Raw genomic sequence first — 14919 nt, 5'->3', positions numbered from 1 at the left:
GAAAATCCACCTCCCACTCTCTATGGAAGTGGTAAGTTTTTGCTTCTTACTTGGTCCAGTTCATTTTAATACCCTTTCTGAGTTTAAAAGAAATAAATTGGTGGATAACTTGGGAACTCGCTAGCTTGCTGGAGTTGTATGCTCATGTGTCAGAAGAGGTCAGAAGTCAGACTGTCTGGCCTGTACGTCAATTAAGTGACAAATTCCACAGTGAGTGACGGATGATGTTTATTTTTTTAATACCATCCGATCTACCCGTACCTTTGCGATCGCCCGGTGGATCGGGATGGACGTATCGGGCACCCTTGCTGTACAGGAAGCCTCCCGTTGGAAAATTTCCTATTTGGAACGGTTTTCCCACCCTCCGTGGGCTTCACGTGACCACGCCCCCCCCGCCCTTCGCCGCCCTCGCTCCCGTGACGGCGCCGTTGTTTCTCAGCCCCGGCAAAATCGTCTTCATCGCACCGACGGATCCCACGTTAACTTTGATCTCACAATTAAGTCGCCGTGAACGGCTAATAAAGCCTAATCTGCCGGGTATCTGCTTGTCTGCCGCGTCGCGGAAAGCCCTTTTAGCGTATCATCGCCGCCGCCGCCGCCTGACTGACATTTTGTTGCTCTCGGCTCAAACGCGGACTTATTTTTATCGGGGCCCCTGATAATAACAATCAAGTATTAGGGAGTTCCAAATCAAGCTGGATCTGCATGGGCTGAGTGGCAGATGAGTGGCAGACGCCTGCGGGGGCCTCTGCAGCTCCTCGCCGGCTTCTTCATCTTCTTCTTCCTCCCCTTCGCCGTAAACATGTTGACATGTGGAGAGAAGATGGGGGTGGGAGGGAGAGAAAATGTGAGGTTGTTTAATCTGAGGTTGCTCCGGCGATAAGACGGAGCTATTTGGATATTTTTAAATCGCTCCCATCTTCGTGAATACTCCGATGTCGTCACTCTCCTGAACGCTATTTTGGTTTCGATTTCTTTTTAAATGTATCTGGCGGTGGGAGAGACTGTGGAATTAACGTCTGCCCAACGTTGATAACATTTGCTTTTGAATCGAATGGGGGGGGGGGGTTATATCAAAATACCTCCGAAATATGAGCTGTAAGACAATGAGGGGCATGATCGGTGATCGATCGACATTTGGATTCAAAAGAATCCATGATGGAAAATCCGAATGACCAAAAACTGAAAAAAATAAATAAAAAAATAACAAATAGAAAAAAGAAAGAGAAATAAGCCAAAAAAAATGTTTTGTCCTAAAAAAAAACAAAAATTTAAAATGTATATTTATATAAATTTATATTATAAATATTATAAATTATATATAAATGTATATATATTTATATTAATTCATATTAATTTATAATATGTATATATATTTGTATTATTATATTATTGATTCATATTAATTTATAAATATATATATTTATGATATTATATCATTAATTCATATTATTTATAAAAATTTATATCAATATATTTACAGTACAAGAAATGCCAACAAGAAGTCCCCCAATGGGAGGAAGATATCAAACTACAAACATATATGTATATATGGTCATTTTTTTTTTTTTTTTTTTTTTTTAATTTTATTCATTCGTTTTATTCATGGTGGCACAGGGATCAGCCTGGAGGTTCACTTGAGACCCTAAACTGCCCCGACCTGTGACTGGGTGAATGATTTTATATTTCTATCTCTATGGTGTGTGAATGAGGAAATGGTTTTGTGTCCAAATATGATGAATAAATGAGAGGGTGAATGGTTGTACATCTTTTTATGAGGCGTTGCGATCAACCGATGGCCAACTGGTAACCGGTCTCACCCATGTGTACACACCTGTGTGTGTGTATATATATATATAAAATGTTAATGCAGGTGGCCCCAGACGGCAGTAGTTAGGCGGATGGATAAGGGATGTTTTCCAAATGACTCCCAGGCCTCCGGCCAGATCTGTTAGACGTCCCCGAGCATGCTGATGATGAACGTGCACGCCAGTCTCCCGACGTGCTCCGTCCAAAACGGTCTTTTCCGCGACTCCCGGAACGCGAAAAACCGCATCGACCGTCGGCCACCCGAAAAGATAGCGATCCATCGGAAGCCCGGTCTTTCATGCAGTTTCAGGTTTTTGCAGATATTCTCTTTTTAAGAGTTCAAAGCTTCGGTTCATCGACAGATCTAGATTTGTTTTCCCGGAAAACCCGCAGCGCTTTTCTTTTCTCGCTTGATTGTTTTCAGATTTGTGGGAAAAAACAACGACCACCGATCGGTTGGGTTTCCGAAATAGCTGAGGTTGAGAAGAACTTAACGTACTGACTTGGCCACAGATTAACAGAAAAATCTGCAATAAATCAATCAATTCCTTTAAAATTGAAGAGGAATCATTTTAAAATATCTGAATTTTTTTCTCTATTGAGCGGAAAATTACCTAAAATTACTAACTGTGTAATTACCCTGTCATAATTGTGTAATTTATCTTTGCAGGGACTCCCTTGTAAAAAAAAAATTATTATCTTTTCCCAGTAAAATAAATGTAAAAAAAGCGAGGAAAATAAAAATCAACCGAGATTAAAAAAAAGCATATGAACATGTGTAGAAAGAAAATAAAAGGGAAGAAAGCAAAAATTCAGCAAGGAATTCCTTCAAAATCTGAAAATTTTGTAGGAAATTTGAAGGAAAAAAAAAAAGAAATGGCCTCAAAATGACTGGAATTTTTTTTTTTTTTTTGAAATTTTCCAAAAGCTTTTAAGGAGGTACTACAGAAACCTCCTCCAGCTGGGGTTAACCGTGGCCCCCCCCAGGACCGGACCGGCGCTCGCCGGTCGCCACCGCTTCTTTTCATCTCCCACCTGTTGTTTTGCTTGGAGGGAAAAACTTTGAGGTGGAAAAGCTCCGAAAACAACGGCGTCTGTTTTCACGGATCACCGATCTGTTTTCAGAAGAGGATGCCGAGACCCCGCCCTCCCTGGTTGGTTACTGAGCCGACCGCCAGGACGGGTCGCTAACGGGGGCTCCCCCCATAGTTTGACCCCCGGAACCATCAGGGAGAGAAATATTGGATTTATCTGCGATCTGAGCGGCCGCCTGCGTCCGGCTGTTTCTCTTGGCCCCCTGCTTTCATACCGGCATTTCCCCTTTGTTTTGGTTTCATCACGCCGCCGCCATCTTTGGGCTCCGGCGGGTTTCATCACAAATAATCCCGTCTTCAATGAAGGGACGTCTTTAAGGGCTTTGGAGGACGGACGGGATGCGGCTTCGGGAAAGTCACCGCGGCTAAATGTGTTTTGGTACGGGGGAACGATCGCAGGCACGTGTGCACACGCGCATGGTTTAAAACACGCACGGTAAAGCAAAGCTGGAAAATGACGGAGAAAAAGTGCAAAGATGAAGGTGTCAGTGTGCCGTGGGGAATAGGCGTCCGATATCCGATCACGATGTGGATTTTAAAGTTAGCGGCATCAGATAGCATCAAAGAAATTTGGATTTGACATAAAGAAACGCCAACTTAATATCGAGGAAACTTCTATTTGATGTCAAAGATGTTGATACGAAATGACAATTGCCAAATCCAGTAGTTAAACCGATCGTCAAGCAGGACAAGCAAACTTCAGGTTGACAGCAAAGAGATGCCAGCTCAAGTTCAAAGAAACTTCAATTTGATGTGAGACATGGAATCAGACTTGACATCACAGAGTTGCCAACTTGACATCCCAGAGATGGCAACTTGACATCTTACAGTTGCTAACTTGACATCTTAGAGGTGTCAACTTGACCTATCAAGGGTGCCAATTTGACATCTTCGAGTTGCCAATTTGACATCTTCGAGTTGCCAACTTGACATCTTAAGAGTGCCAACTTGTCATCACAGAGTTGCCTACTTGACATCTTGGAGGTGCCAACTTTACATCAAAGGGTTGCTAACTTGACATCTTAGAGGTGTCAACTTGACCTATCAAGGGTGCCAATTTGACATCACAGAGTTGCCAACTTGACATCACAGAGTTGCCTATTTGACATCTTCGAGTTGCCAACTTGACATCTTAAGAGTGCCAACTTGTCATCACAGAGTTGCCTACTTGACATCTTGGAGGTGCCAACTTTACATCAAAGGGTTGCTAACTTGACATCTTAGAGGTGTCAACTTGACCTAAAGAGGGTGCCAATTTGACATCACAGAGTTGCCTACTTGACATTTTACAGTTGCTAACTTGACATCTTAGAGGTGTCAACTTGACCTATCAAGGGTGCCAATTTGACATCACAGAGTTGCCTACTTGACATCACAGAGGTGTAAGTTGACATCGTAGAGTTGCCAACTTGACATCTTACAGTTGCCAACTTGACATCACAGAGGTGCACAATTGATTTCACAGAGGTGTCAACTTGACATCTTAGAGGTGCCAACTTGACATCAAAGAGTTTCCTACTTGACATCAGAGAGTTGCCAACTTGACATCACAGAGTTGCCAACTTGACATCTTACAATAGCCAACTTGACATCTTAAAAAGTGCCAACTTGACATCACAGAGTTGCCTACTTGACATCACAGAAGTGCCAAATTGACATCTTCGAGTTGCCAACTTGACATCTTAGGGGTGCTAACTTGTCATCACAGAGTTGTCAAATTGACATCACCGAGGTGTCAACTTTACATCTTAGAGATGCCAACTTGTCATCACAGAGGTGACAACTTTCCATTTTCGAGTTGCGAACTTGACATCATAGGGGTGCAAAGCTTAAGACCATAGACGTCTATAGTATCGCAAAGGTCAGCGTGATGTCAAAGAGACGTGGGTTAAACTGAGGAGGGTCATTGGACAGACAGAATGAAAGTCCTGCCGCTGTTGGAACTCGGCTTCACCGCCATCACAACGTCCAATCTTGGAACGACGTCAAAAGGCCAACAATCAAGTGATGCGTTCGGGTCCTAACGTTAAAACAGCCCGGCATCGGCTCTCGTAAGACGTCAAAACCAACTTAAGCTCGACGTCAGCACCTCGACCAAATCTGACTCAATACATATTGATCGTGTATTGATAGATTTGTGACTTAGAACGGATTCCCGGCACAGAGAAAGTGGATCACCCCCTCCTCCTCCTCGCTTTCTCTTTTATTTTAGTACCAAAGTTTCAAAACGAAGGAACAAGCCAGACAATCCTTCCCCCCCCAACCCCCTTTTCCTTTTTTCTCTTTCACGTCTCTTCATCAGATGGATCCGCGCCCCTCCGCCCCGGAGACACTCCTCCGTCCTCGCCCTGCGTTATCAAGTCTTTTTTAGACATCAGCTTTTCCAAAAGCTCAGCAGAGAGCGGCGTGAGCGTTGTGAAAGCTTTATATAAGAGAAGGGGCGGGAGGGCGAAGAGGGGTACAAGCCTAAAGCATCATCTGCAATTATAGAGTTTTCAAATATGTTTGCATATTCAATAAAAAAAATGAGATGTGACTTAATTTAAGACGCCTCATAGGCGACATGCAGACTCCTCAACAATGTGCGGGAGTGAGATACCTTATTAGGCTCATTATCGCTGCCCCCCACCCCCAACCCCGATTGTTGTCCTTCACCTAAACTCGGCCCTTTTATCGTCAACACACAGACCGGGTAAACTCGCCGGGGCGCCCGTGGCGCTCTCGCTGAGAAAGCAAGTTGGTCGGGGGGAGGTGTGTGTGGTATGTGTGTGTCGTCTTATTAGAAGAAAAGGCGGCTGGATTGCCAGGGCCCCGGCTCTGACAGGTGTGGTGTGGACCGAGAGGCGAGAAATGTTTTTTTTTTGGGGGGGGGGGGAATTAATGAGGTCAGGTGAGGCGAGCCGGAGCGCCGCCGCCCGCAGTTTACCCGCTAATTTAAATGGCTGCCCTTGATCTGGCTGATCGCCGAGGCTATAGGCTACTTAATTAAAACTAACAAGCCGGCGCATTAGCATCCCGCCGGCTCGCTGACACTCTCCCCGCCATATAAGAAGCGGAAGCGGCGCCGTCTCCCCAGGCTGCCGCCGCCGCTTTTCCAGATACAGGTAAAGTCAAGTTTATTTAAAAAAAAAAAAAGCCCCCCCCACTAAAAAAAAAAAAAAAAAAAAAGAAGGAAGATGGCAGTTTTTTCTTTAATGCAAGCCTGATTGAAAGTGGTAGCGGTGAAGGAATGTGTGTGTGATTGTGTGTGTGTGTGTGTGTGTGTGTGTGTTTCCCGAATAAAGGCGACAAACCCGCCGTGGAAGGCCAGCCTTGAGCTGCTGAGCTTTGATCTGGAAGGACGGCGCGTCTTCGCTTACCCCGGCCGATGTCACCGTACGCCGACGACGCCTGATTCTCCAAGGACAAAGAGGCGGGAAGTAAAGCTGAGGGGGAAGAAGAAAAAAAAATAAAAAATACACGGTGAGAACTTTAATCGTGCCGGTGTAAAGTCATGCTACTGTGAGAGCAGAATTATAATATTCCAACTATCGGGTTGTAATACTGTCAAAATAAAGTTGTAATAACAGTGTAATATGACGAGGATAGAGTTGTAATAACACAATAACAGTGTCAACAGTGCTAAAATTAATTTGTACCTGGACAAAGTTTTCAATACAGTGAAAACAAAACAAAATAAACTTTTACAAGAACAATAACAAAGTTGTAATATTTTACAAAGCTGTATCATTTCAAGTCAGAAAACTGATTTTTCAAGTATGACGTTGTAATACTTTATGAATATTGTGAGAATAAGGTGCGTTTTTTTTCCCCATTTTACGCCCTTGGTTTGTGTTCGTTTTTGGCGTTTTAGCAAAACTTTGTAAATTTGTTCAGCAGAAACGGAGTTCAGTCGCATCTTGTTATTTCAGGGTCGTAGTTCTGGGAGCCGAGTGTTTATTACACCGTTATAACCATGTCACCAAGGCATCGTGTGCTGGGGTGAATTTTTTTTGTGAAATAACATTCAGTCCTGGGAAACTTTAAAAAAAAAAAAAAAATCGAAAACACCGATATACTTTTCCCTCCCCTCCTATGATAAATGTAATTTTTCAACTAAGTTTTGTGTCTGGTTTTTACACTGAACTTCATCTTTAAACCGCAATACTTTAAAAAGAGAATCCACATCAAGGGAAAGATGTCAAGAGTAATCCCACTACTTTGGAGTAAAAGTAAGTAGTACTCAGTTACTCCGGCGGGTCCCGTTCGCCGATGACTTTGCCGTGACCTCTGTTGCGGATGCCCTTCCCCCCCCTCCACTTTCCTCCTCCCTCTTCCTCACCCACCCTCCACCCCAAAGCGCGCCTCCCATCCTCCTCGCAGAAAATGGAAATGGCTTAGCACTATCGCCGTTGCCCCGGCAACCATCTGAGTCCCCCATCTCACGGCGGAGAAATGAGTTCTGAACAGGCTGGAGAGAGGCAGGGATTAAACATGATCCTGCGGACGGACTGTCAATCAAACCCCCCCCCCCCCCCCCGTTACTTTTCGTAATAATAGGAATAATAAATTAAAATTCCCCCCCCCAAAAAAGACCGCTGAAGTCGAAAGAAAGAGAGTAGATGAAAAACATTAAAAAAAAAAAAAAAAAAAAAAAAAGAAATAAATAAATAAAAAGAAAAAGAGTAGAAATGGTTATCCGGTGCCGGTCGTTATGTTCCGGTGCCAGGAGGCGATGGATTAATTTAATTAGCCCGCTGAAGATTAATGACGATGCAGGGCCTTCAGCTGATAAGGCCTGCACACACACACACACACACACACACACACACACGCTCACACAGTGGATGTGTTGTTTCCAACACCCTGCTTATGTGTGTCTGAAGGTAACCCCCCCATACACACACACACACACACTCGTAAAATTAGCGTGTTCAGTGGATTGTTTTGTTTTTTTTTTTTGTTTTTTTTTTTTTCTTCCCCGTCGCCCTGCAGTTTAAAGTCACCTTTCGCCGGAGAAGATAAAGGTGAGCGATGGAAATTGGTGGCGGCGGCGGCGGCGGGCGGGGGGGTTGGAGGGGGGTTAATAACGTCAAGGATTGATGATTGGTGTGTGAAACGGATACTGGAGTTTGTTCGCAGCTGGGGGGGGAGTTAATGTCTTTGCCTTAATTGTGAAAAGAAGGGGAAGCGGAGGGAGGGAGGGGGGCAATATAAATGATCACTGGTGGGAAAACAATAATAATAAATCATAACAAAAACAAATAATTAGTTTGGGAGTCGCACGGACGGACGAACGGATGGATGGAAAAAGCTCTTTCGCTGGCTACAATTTTTTTTTTTAATAAATAGATTCAATTGATGAATTGGATAAATAAATGTGTAAATACCTTTCCATACAAACACCTTTATCTAAAACACCTAGAATACAAAAAGAAATGGTTTAAAAAGGTGTGAGTTTACGTTATCGAGCGTCCGAGTGTTCGAACGCGAACCCGGCGGTGACGTCATCGGACGATTTGACCTTAAAAAGAGAAGAAAAACTTTCTCTTGTTTCTTCCCAAAGCTGTTAATTGTCTGTTGACCCTCCACCAAGAGCCCCTGACCCCTAGGTTGGGACCCCTATAAAGGATAACCTGGGCACTCTGTGTGTGTGTGTGTGTGTGTGTGTGTGTGTTTTGGAAGAGATGAGATCATGCCTTAAAACAGAATCTGCAGGCCGATCGGGAATTGCATCGATGTCTCGTGTACTTTTTACGTACCTTTCTGCGATTGAGTGGCTCCTCTCTCAGTCGGGAAAACAGTCAGGAGGCGGGAACCAGATCAATTTCCTCGATAATCGATAATAATTACATTTCATTAAAATAAAAGTGACATCCAGGCACTATTTTATCGGCAAACCTATTAACTTTGTAAAATATACACACACAAAAAAATGCATACAACCAGCCAGAAGCTAAAAAAAAAAACACAAAAAAAGAAAAGAAATCATTGCAAGAAATAACCCCCCTAAAAATATAAATAAATACTGAAACAATTGCAAAAAATGGCCAATAAATATAGAAGAGAAATAATGAAATAATTGCAAAATATTAGCTGAAAAACAAGTGAGCAGGAAATGACAGAAAAAAATGAGTGGCATAGAAAAAAGAAAATAAACAAAGACTGAAAATATATTTCATTGAAAAAATAGTGACATCAAGTGCAACTTGTAAAAAAAAATCTGCTTTAGATTCATATGAAAAAAATTCCAAACAAAAAATTGAGAAAATAAATACAGAAGATAAAAAGTTTAATAGTAGGAAATAACCCCCCCCCTCCAAAAAATAAAAATAAAAATAAGATGAAATAATTACAAAAAAAAAAAAAAAATACTAATAAATTAATAAAATTTACAATAACTGCAAAACATTGCCTGAAAAAAGACCATTAAACCTGTGTAATAGAACAACAAAAAAAAATGAAATCATCAGGAATTTGCAAGGAGTCGGAGGTGCAGCAGGGGGTACATAGTGACCCCCCCCCCCCCCCCCCCCCGCTGCAGAAAGAGAGTGAGGTGTTTCTTTATCGATCCCCCATCAGACTCCGGGGTAAACACAGTTTTACTGTCGGGCCTTCAAGTCTCTAATGGAGGCACTGAATTACTCCTGCTCCTCGCTCGCTCACTCCTGTAGCATTGGAGTGGCAGGGGGAGGGTGGTGGCGGCGGCGGCGGGCGGGGGTGGCGTTGGACCCCCCCGACGCCCCCTCGACCCCCCCGTGCAACCCGATATCGGCCCCTTTGACGGTCATTTAAAGGAGATCTTGGGGAAAAGCGACACTCCGGCCCGAGCCGGCCGGGCAGCGCCAGCCCGTCGCCGGCAGGGTGCGAACCTGAACCGCTCCTGATTTGTTCCCCGGACGGCGGGAAAAGAAAAAAACCTTCATGGATCTAAAAGGGAAGCTGGGGGGGGGAAAGACCCCCCTCAGAAGACACCAGGTCTAGATCTTTGTTTCTCCTTCAGATGCATCAACAAGTATTTAGTCACAAATCTCATCCGGGATAGGTGACCTGTATCTGGATAAGCTTATTTATATATAAATATCAGTGTGTGTGTGTGTGTGTGTGTGTGTGTGTATGTGTGCTGCATTCAAGATCCGTTGGGTATCCAGACGCTGAGTCGAAATGAGTAAAAACCCGACAGGTGTGGAGAGGCGATGTGGAAATTTACTTTTGACGGGAAAGAAAAGAGGAGGCGAGTCGGACCCGAGGAGACGGAGACTTTTTCGCCGCTTGTCGAGCCATCGTGTGCGTGTGTGTGTGTGTGTGTGTGTGTGTCAAATATTCTTTGACGCTGTCCTCCCCTTTGTCGCACCTCCAGAGAGGAGCTGGACGTCCGGAGGTCTGAAGGTCGTCCAGAGTGTCTCCCTGACCGGCGGCCGAGGGACCGACACGGATGTAATCCAGGAATGATACGGGATCAGTTCGGGGGTTTCGCAGGAAAAGAAAACAGAAATCAAGAAAGCGGAAAAAAAAAAAAAAATCATCCCATCTGCATCTCCTCAGGATCCTACAGATCCCTAATATTCCACCTGCAGCTCCTCCACATCCCCGATGTCCTGAACCTGCTTTTTTTTTTTTAAAACCTGATGAACAATGGAAGCCTTACTTTTCATCCAGATGAGGAGAAGATGGGAAGAGGCCGAATGAAGAGTGGAGAGAGGAGAGGAGAAGAGAGGAGGCCCGGCCAGCCGCCTGTCGTGCTCCATCCTCCTCCTCCTCCTCCTCCTCCTCCTCCTCTGTTGGACGTGGCAGCATCCCGCCGTATAAGAGAGATAAACATCTGCTGGAGCTGCCAGGACATCGGGAAATGAGGGAATGGGGGTGCAGAATGGACGGGGGGGAGGGCGGCAGATAGACGAACGGATGGATGGATGGATGGATGGATGGATGGATGGATGGATGGATGGATGGATGGATGGGAAAATGGAAAGATGAATGGATGGATGGATAGATGAATGGATGGAAGGAATGATGAATGGATGGATGGATGGATGGATGGATGGAATGGCTGAGTATAAATACTCTGAACTCTCTGAGTCCTGGAGCCAGAGAGGAGGAGGCAATACAAACACACCTGTCCAAAAGACCAAAAAACTAATCATTATTTCAATTATAATCATATTACCATCGAGCAATCATCCTAAAATCACTCATTCTTTAAAAAAAATACTATAGAAACAATACTCATATGTGCTATACTATTACAATTGAATTATGATGATAATAATATTTCGAAATGACATCGACAACCATGACGACCGATAACAGCCACTTTGATACCAACGAATGTGTTTCGTTGTTTCAAACGGAGATGGATTATTATGTATTAGTGTCGTCATTAGGTAATAACAGTGTAATAATAGCGTTATTACACTTATGGCGGCGTTATTACACATTAATATGCGCGTTGTGTTGGGACCGGCCAGCTGCGGGAGGAGGAGGAGGAGGAGGAAGATGGCAGCCGTCCAAACAGCACTCGCACACGCACACGCACGCTGACGTCGTCCGCATTTGAGACGTCACGCCGGCACAGAGAGGTCATGACGCAATAATGAATAAAATAAGATAAAAAAAAAGGATGGAGAGGGTTGGTGGAGGGGCGGAGCTTAATGAGCTCCATCCCGAATATTTCCCTCCTTTTATTTGTCTCTCCATCACCCCATCCCTTGCGTGTTTATGATTAATTATCTCTTCTCCGCGGAAAAATAAATCACGACAAATTAGGAAAATCTCGGAAGAACGAAGAAGAGGAGGAAGAGGAGGAAGAGGAGGAGGAGGAGGAGGAGGGTCGACGACGTGCGTTGCAGGTTGAAACTGACACAGTAATTATAGAAGCTGCCGGAAACAACTAGCAGGCAAGATTATACCTCTATGCGCCCCCCCTCCCTCCATCCATCTCTCTTTATATATACAATAAATACCAACCATCCCTATATACCTTCTATCACCCCCATTATACATATATATGCATATATATGTACACTAAACATATATCTATATCTATCATCAGCCCTCTCTTTTTATAGTGCAGATTAAAAAGCGTGCATGCCCTCCCCCATGTTTAAATCTATATATTTTAATAACAACAATAAATGATTTTAGAACCCCCCCCCCTTCTCCTAACATGGCCATCACCCCCCCCCCCTCCTCCTCCTCCTCCTTTTTCTCCACCTCCACCTCCACCTCCACCCATCAGATTCATTGTGATGTATTAGATGCAATAAATTATCCCGTGTAACAAAAAAACATGGCGCGCTGAAAGGCTGATAATCTGCAGCGGGGAGATAAGGATTCATTATTCCCAATCATTATGAATCCGCCGTTTGGCTGCGACTTTCTTTCTTAATCAGCTTCTGTGATCCTGGATACGTGAAGGGAGCAGATAAGAGCCGGGGAGTCGTTTATAATTCTCCCACACCTCCCTCCTCCTCCTCCTCTTCCTCCTCTTCCTCCTCCTCTTCTTCCCCTCCACCCACCACCTCGGCCTAATATATATATTTTTTTTAAATATCAAGAGTGGCTTAACGCTTGGAGGGCGAACAGGGTGAGGAGAATAAAACCGTAGAAAAATAAAAAAACAACAACAACAACAACAAAAAAAAAGTGTGTATATTTATTTAATCCGGGGGTGTTTCTTTTTTTTTTTTTTTTGTCTCAAATTAAGGTCATCTTAATCCACGTTTACAGGCGTGGGGGAAAGATGGAAGATCGGTGGTGTTTATTCTTAATAACCCTTTTAGAAAAAAAAAACAACATAACAGTGAGAATATATGGGGGCAAAATAAGGATTTATCCTATTTTTATTTGGGGAATATTAATATTATCATTGATAAGAAGGTGTTGAAGGGGTGTGTGGGGGGTAATAATCTGCTGAGATTTATAAATATCAGCTGACTGATGACGGGAGGAGAGAGAGAGAGAGAGAGAAATAAAAAATATGGTGAATAAATAAATAAAAAAAGGGGCGGTCCTTGTGCGCAGGCTCCGGTTGTTGTTGCTGCTGTCGCGGCCCCGGTGTTACCGGAGGGCTGCCGCCGCCGTTAAGCGGCAACTCGCGTCAAATTCGACATCAATCACGCGATTTCACGAGAACTGGCGGCGTGACTTCGATGAACTCTCGCGGCATCACGCGTGGACCTCGGTAGGGAGCCGTTTATTTTTATTATTATTACTATTACTATTATTATTATTATTTTCATTTAAACGGGAAAAGGGAAAAGAAAAATAATAAACCACATTAATTCACAAAAATCTCGCGTTTATTTCATTCATTTTTTGCACGATTAAAATAAATATCGGTGTTCATTTCTTTCTTTTTCTTTTTTTTGTGTAGAAAGGGTTGCAGCTCAACGAGTTTATTTTCGATGTCTCACAATATCAGCAAGAATACCCTGTGATTCTTTTTTTTTTGCTTTTGTAGTTTTTCATACATCGGTTTATATTGAGCGAAATGTGATTTAATGACTACAAATGATGAATGAAATTGATTTTATATTAGCTTTAAATAACATCTAAATGGAACCCTGGATTAAATCTCCTATATGTCCTGATTTTAAGCCTTATCCTGAATAAATAAAATGAATTTCCCTCCTTTCATCACATATATTAAATTACAGCCGATTGAAAACACACATACGCACCCCTTGTTGTTATTTGCTCGTTAATTAATCTGTTATTATTGCATCTATAATGTGCTCTAATTACCCGCGCCATTTTTGTAGCCAATCAACGCTCTGGGTTTATCACCTTGACGATACAAAATAAAACAAATAAACAAACAAACAAACAAACGTTTTTTTTTCCATCCGCGCCGCCAAAAATAATCAGTGGATTCGGTTGGAAAAGCAGATTAATAAATCATCCCAATCCGTGTGCGTTGATTCTTTTAATTCTATTTACATCCCGAAACATTCACCTCATCAATGGGGAGTCGCAGATTAACCCGGAAATACTGAATTATTCATTTGCATTTCCTTTAAACAAAAAAAAAACATTTTAGATGCGGAAGTTTTTAGCAGCAATTATGTTTAATTTATTACTTTAATTGAATCCCCCCCCCCAAAATCCATCCACCGCGCATGCGTAGTGAAGCTTGGGTGTGCTCACTTCCAAAAAAAAAAAAAAAAACGCGAAATAATGTCTCCTCCTCCTGTCCTTTAGGAGGGTGGATAGACGGGATTTGCTCGTTGCTCCTTTCAATCAAACCCAAATAAACGGGCGTTTTTTTTTTTTTGTTTTGTCAATAAATAAAAAAAATAAATAAAAGCCGATGCGCGTTTACCGTAATGACGCGAAGAGATTCCCCCCTTTATTTCTGCCCGCGCAGAAACGTGCTTTTTGATGAGACTCCAGCTTCATATTTTCTCCTCCTCCTCCTCCTCTCTCTCTCTCTTTTCTCTCTCTCCCTCTCTCTCTCTTTCTTTATTTCTTCTCCTCGCCCTCGGACGGCGGCGAGGAGGAGCCACGCCGTGCGTCCTGGACTGAAATCGATCAGACGCAACAATCGAGCTCTATAACGGAAAGGGATGAGGGAGAGGGAGGATAAGGAGGAGGAGGAAGACAAAACAAAAAACGGCCTTTTTTTTCTTTTTTCTTTTAATCAGAAGACCATTATTATCTTTTTTCAAATGAAGGAAAAGCAGGGAGCGAATTTCCTGGTTTCTGGACACCGAAGACAGACCTTTAAAGGCCTCTTAGGCTTTTAAAACCCTCAAAAATCATTGATGACGTCATTTTTGCCCCTCACCCCCAGCTTCATGTTTAAAAAAAAAAAATTCATTTCCAACAAATTGAAATGTTTAAACTTACCCCGCTCTGTTTCCCGATGACTCCGTCAGCAGCGCCGGTCGGTTTTGAGAAACAAACCAAGTGACCGATTTAAGATCCTGAAATCGTTTCCGGTTTCTCGTCCCCTCTGGGAAACACGAACGTCGATGGATCGATGGCCGATCGATCGGTCGGTTTGAGCGTTTATGTCGTTCAAATACGATCCCGT

At 43.2% G+C, this 14919-nt stretch overlaps 1 long non-coding RNA gene across 1 annotated transcript; it reads right to left on the bottom strand.

The window, feature by feature from the left end:
- Positions 1-656: 656 nt before the first annotated feature.
- Positions 657-8754, bottom strand: LOC147233917 (uncharacterized). The gene is made up of 3 exons (XR_015106142.1): positions 8645-8754; positions 6263-6328; positions 657-789 (listed from the first exon to the last, which is right to left on the bottom strand). It is a non-coding gene; the product is annotated as an uncharacterized LOC147233917 (long non-coding RNA).
- Between the last annotated feature and the right edge of the window lie 6165 nt (positions 8755-14919).

The sequence above is a fragment of the Fistularia commersonii genome, chromosome 5, assembly GCF_037954325.1.
Source record: "Fistularia commersonii isolate RoL2024-O1a breed Wild chromosome 5, RoL_Fcom_v1.0, whole genome shotgun sequence".
Lineage (NCBI taxonomy): Eukaryota > Metazoa > Chordata > Actinopteri > Syngnathiformes > Fistulariidae > Fistularia > Fistularia commersonii.
Note: the sequence above shows the minus strand (reverse complement) of the source record. Positions and strands in the feature narration are given on the sequence as shown.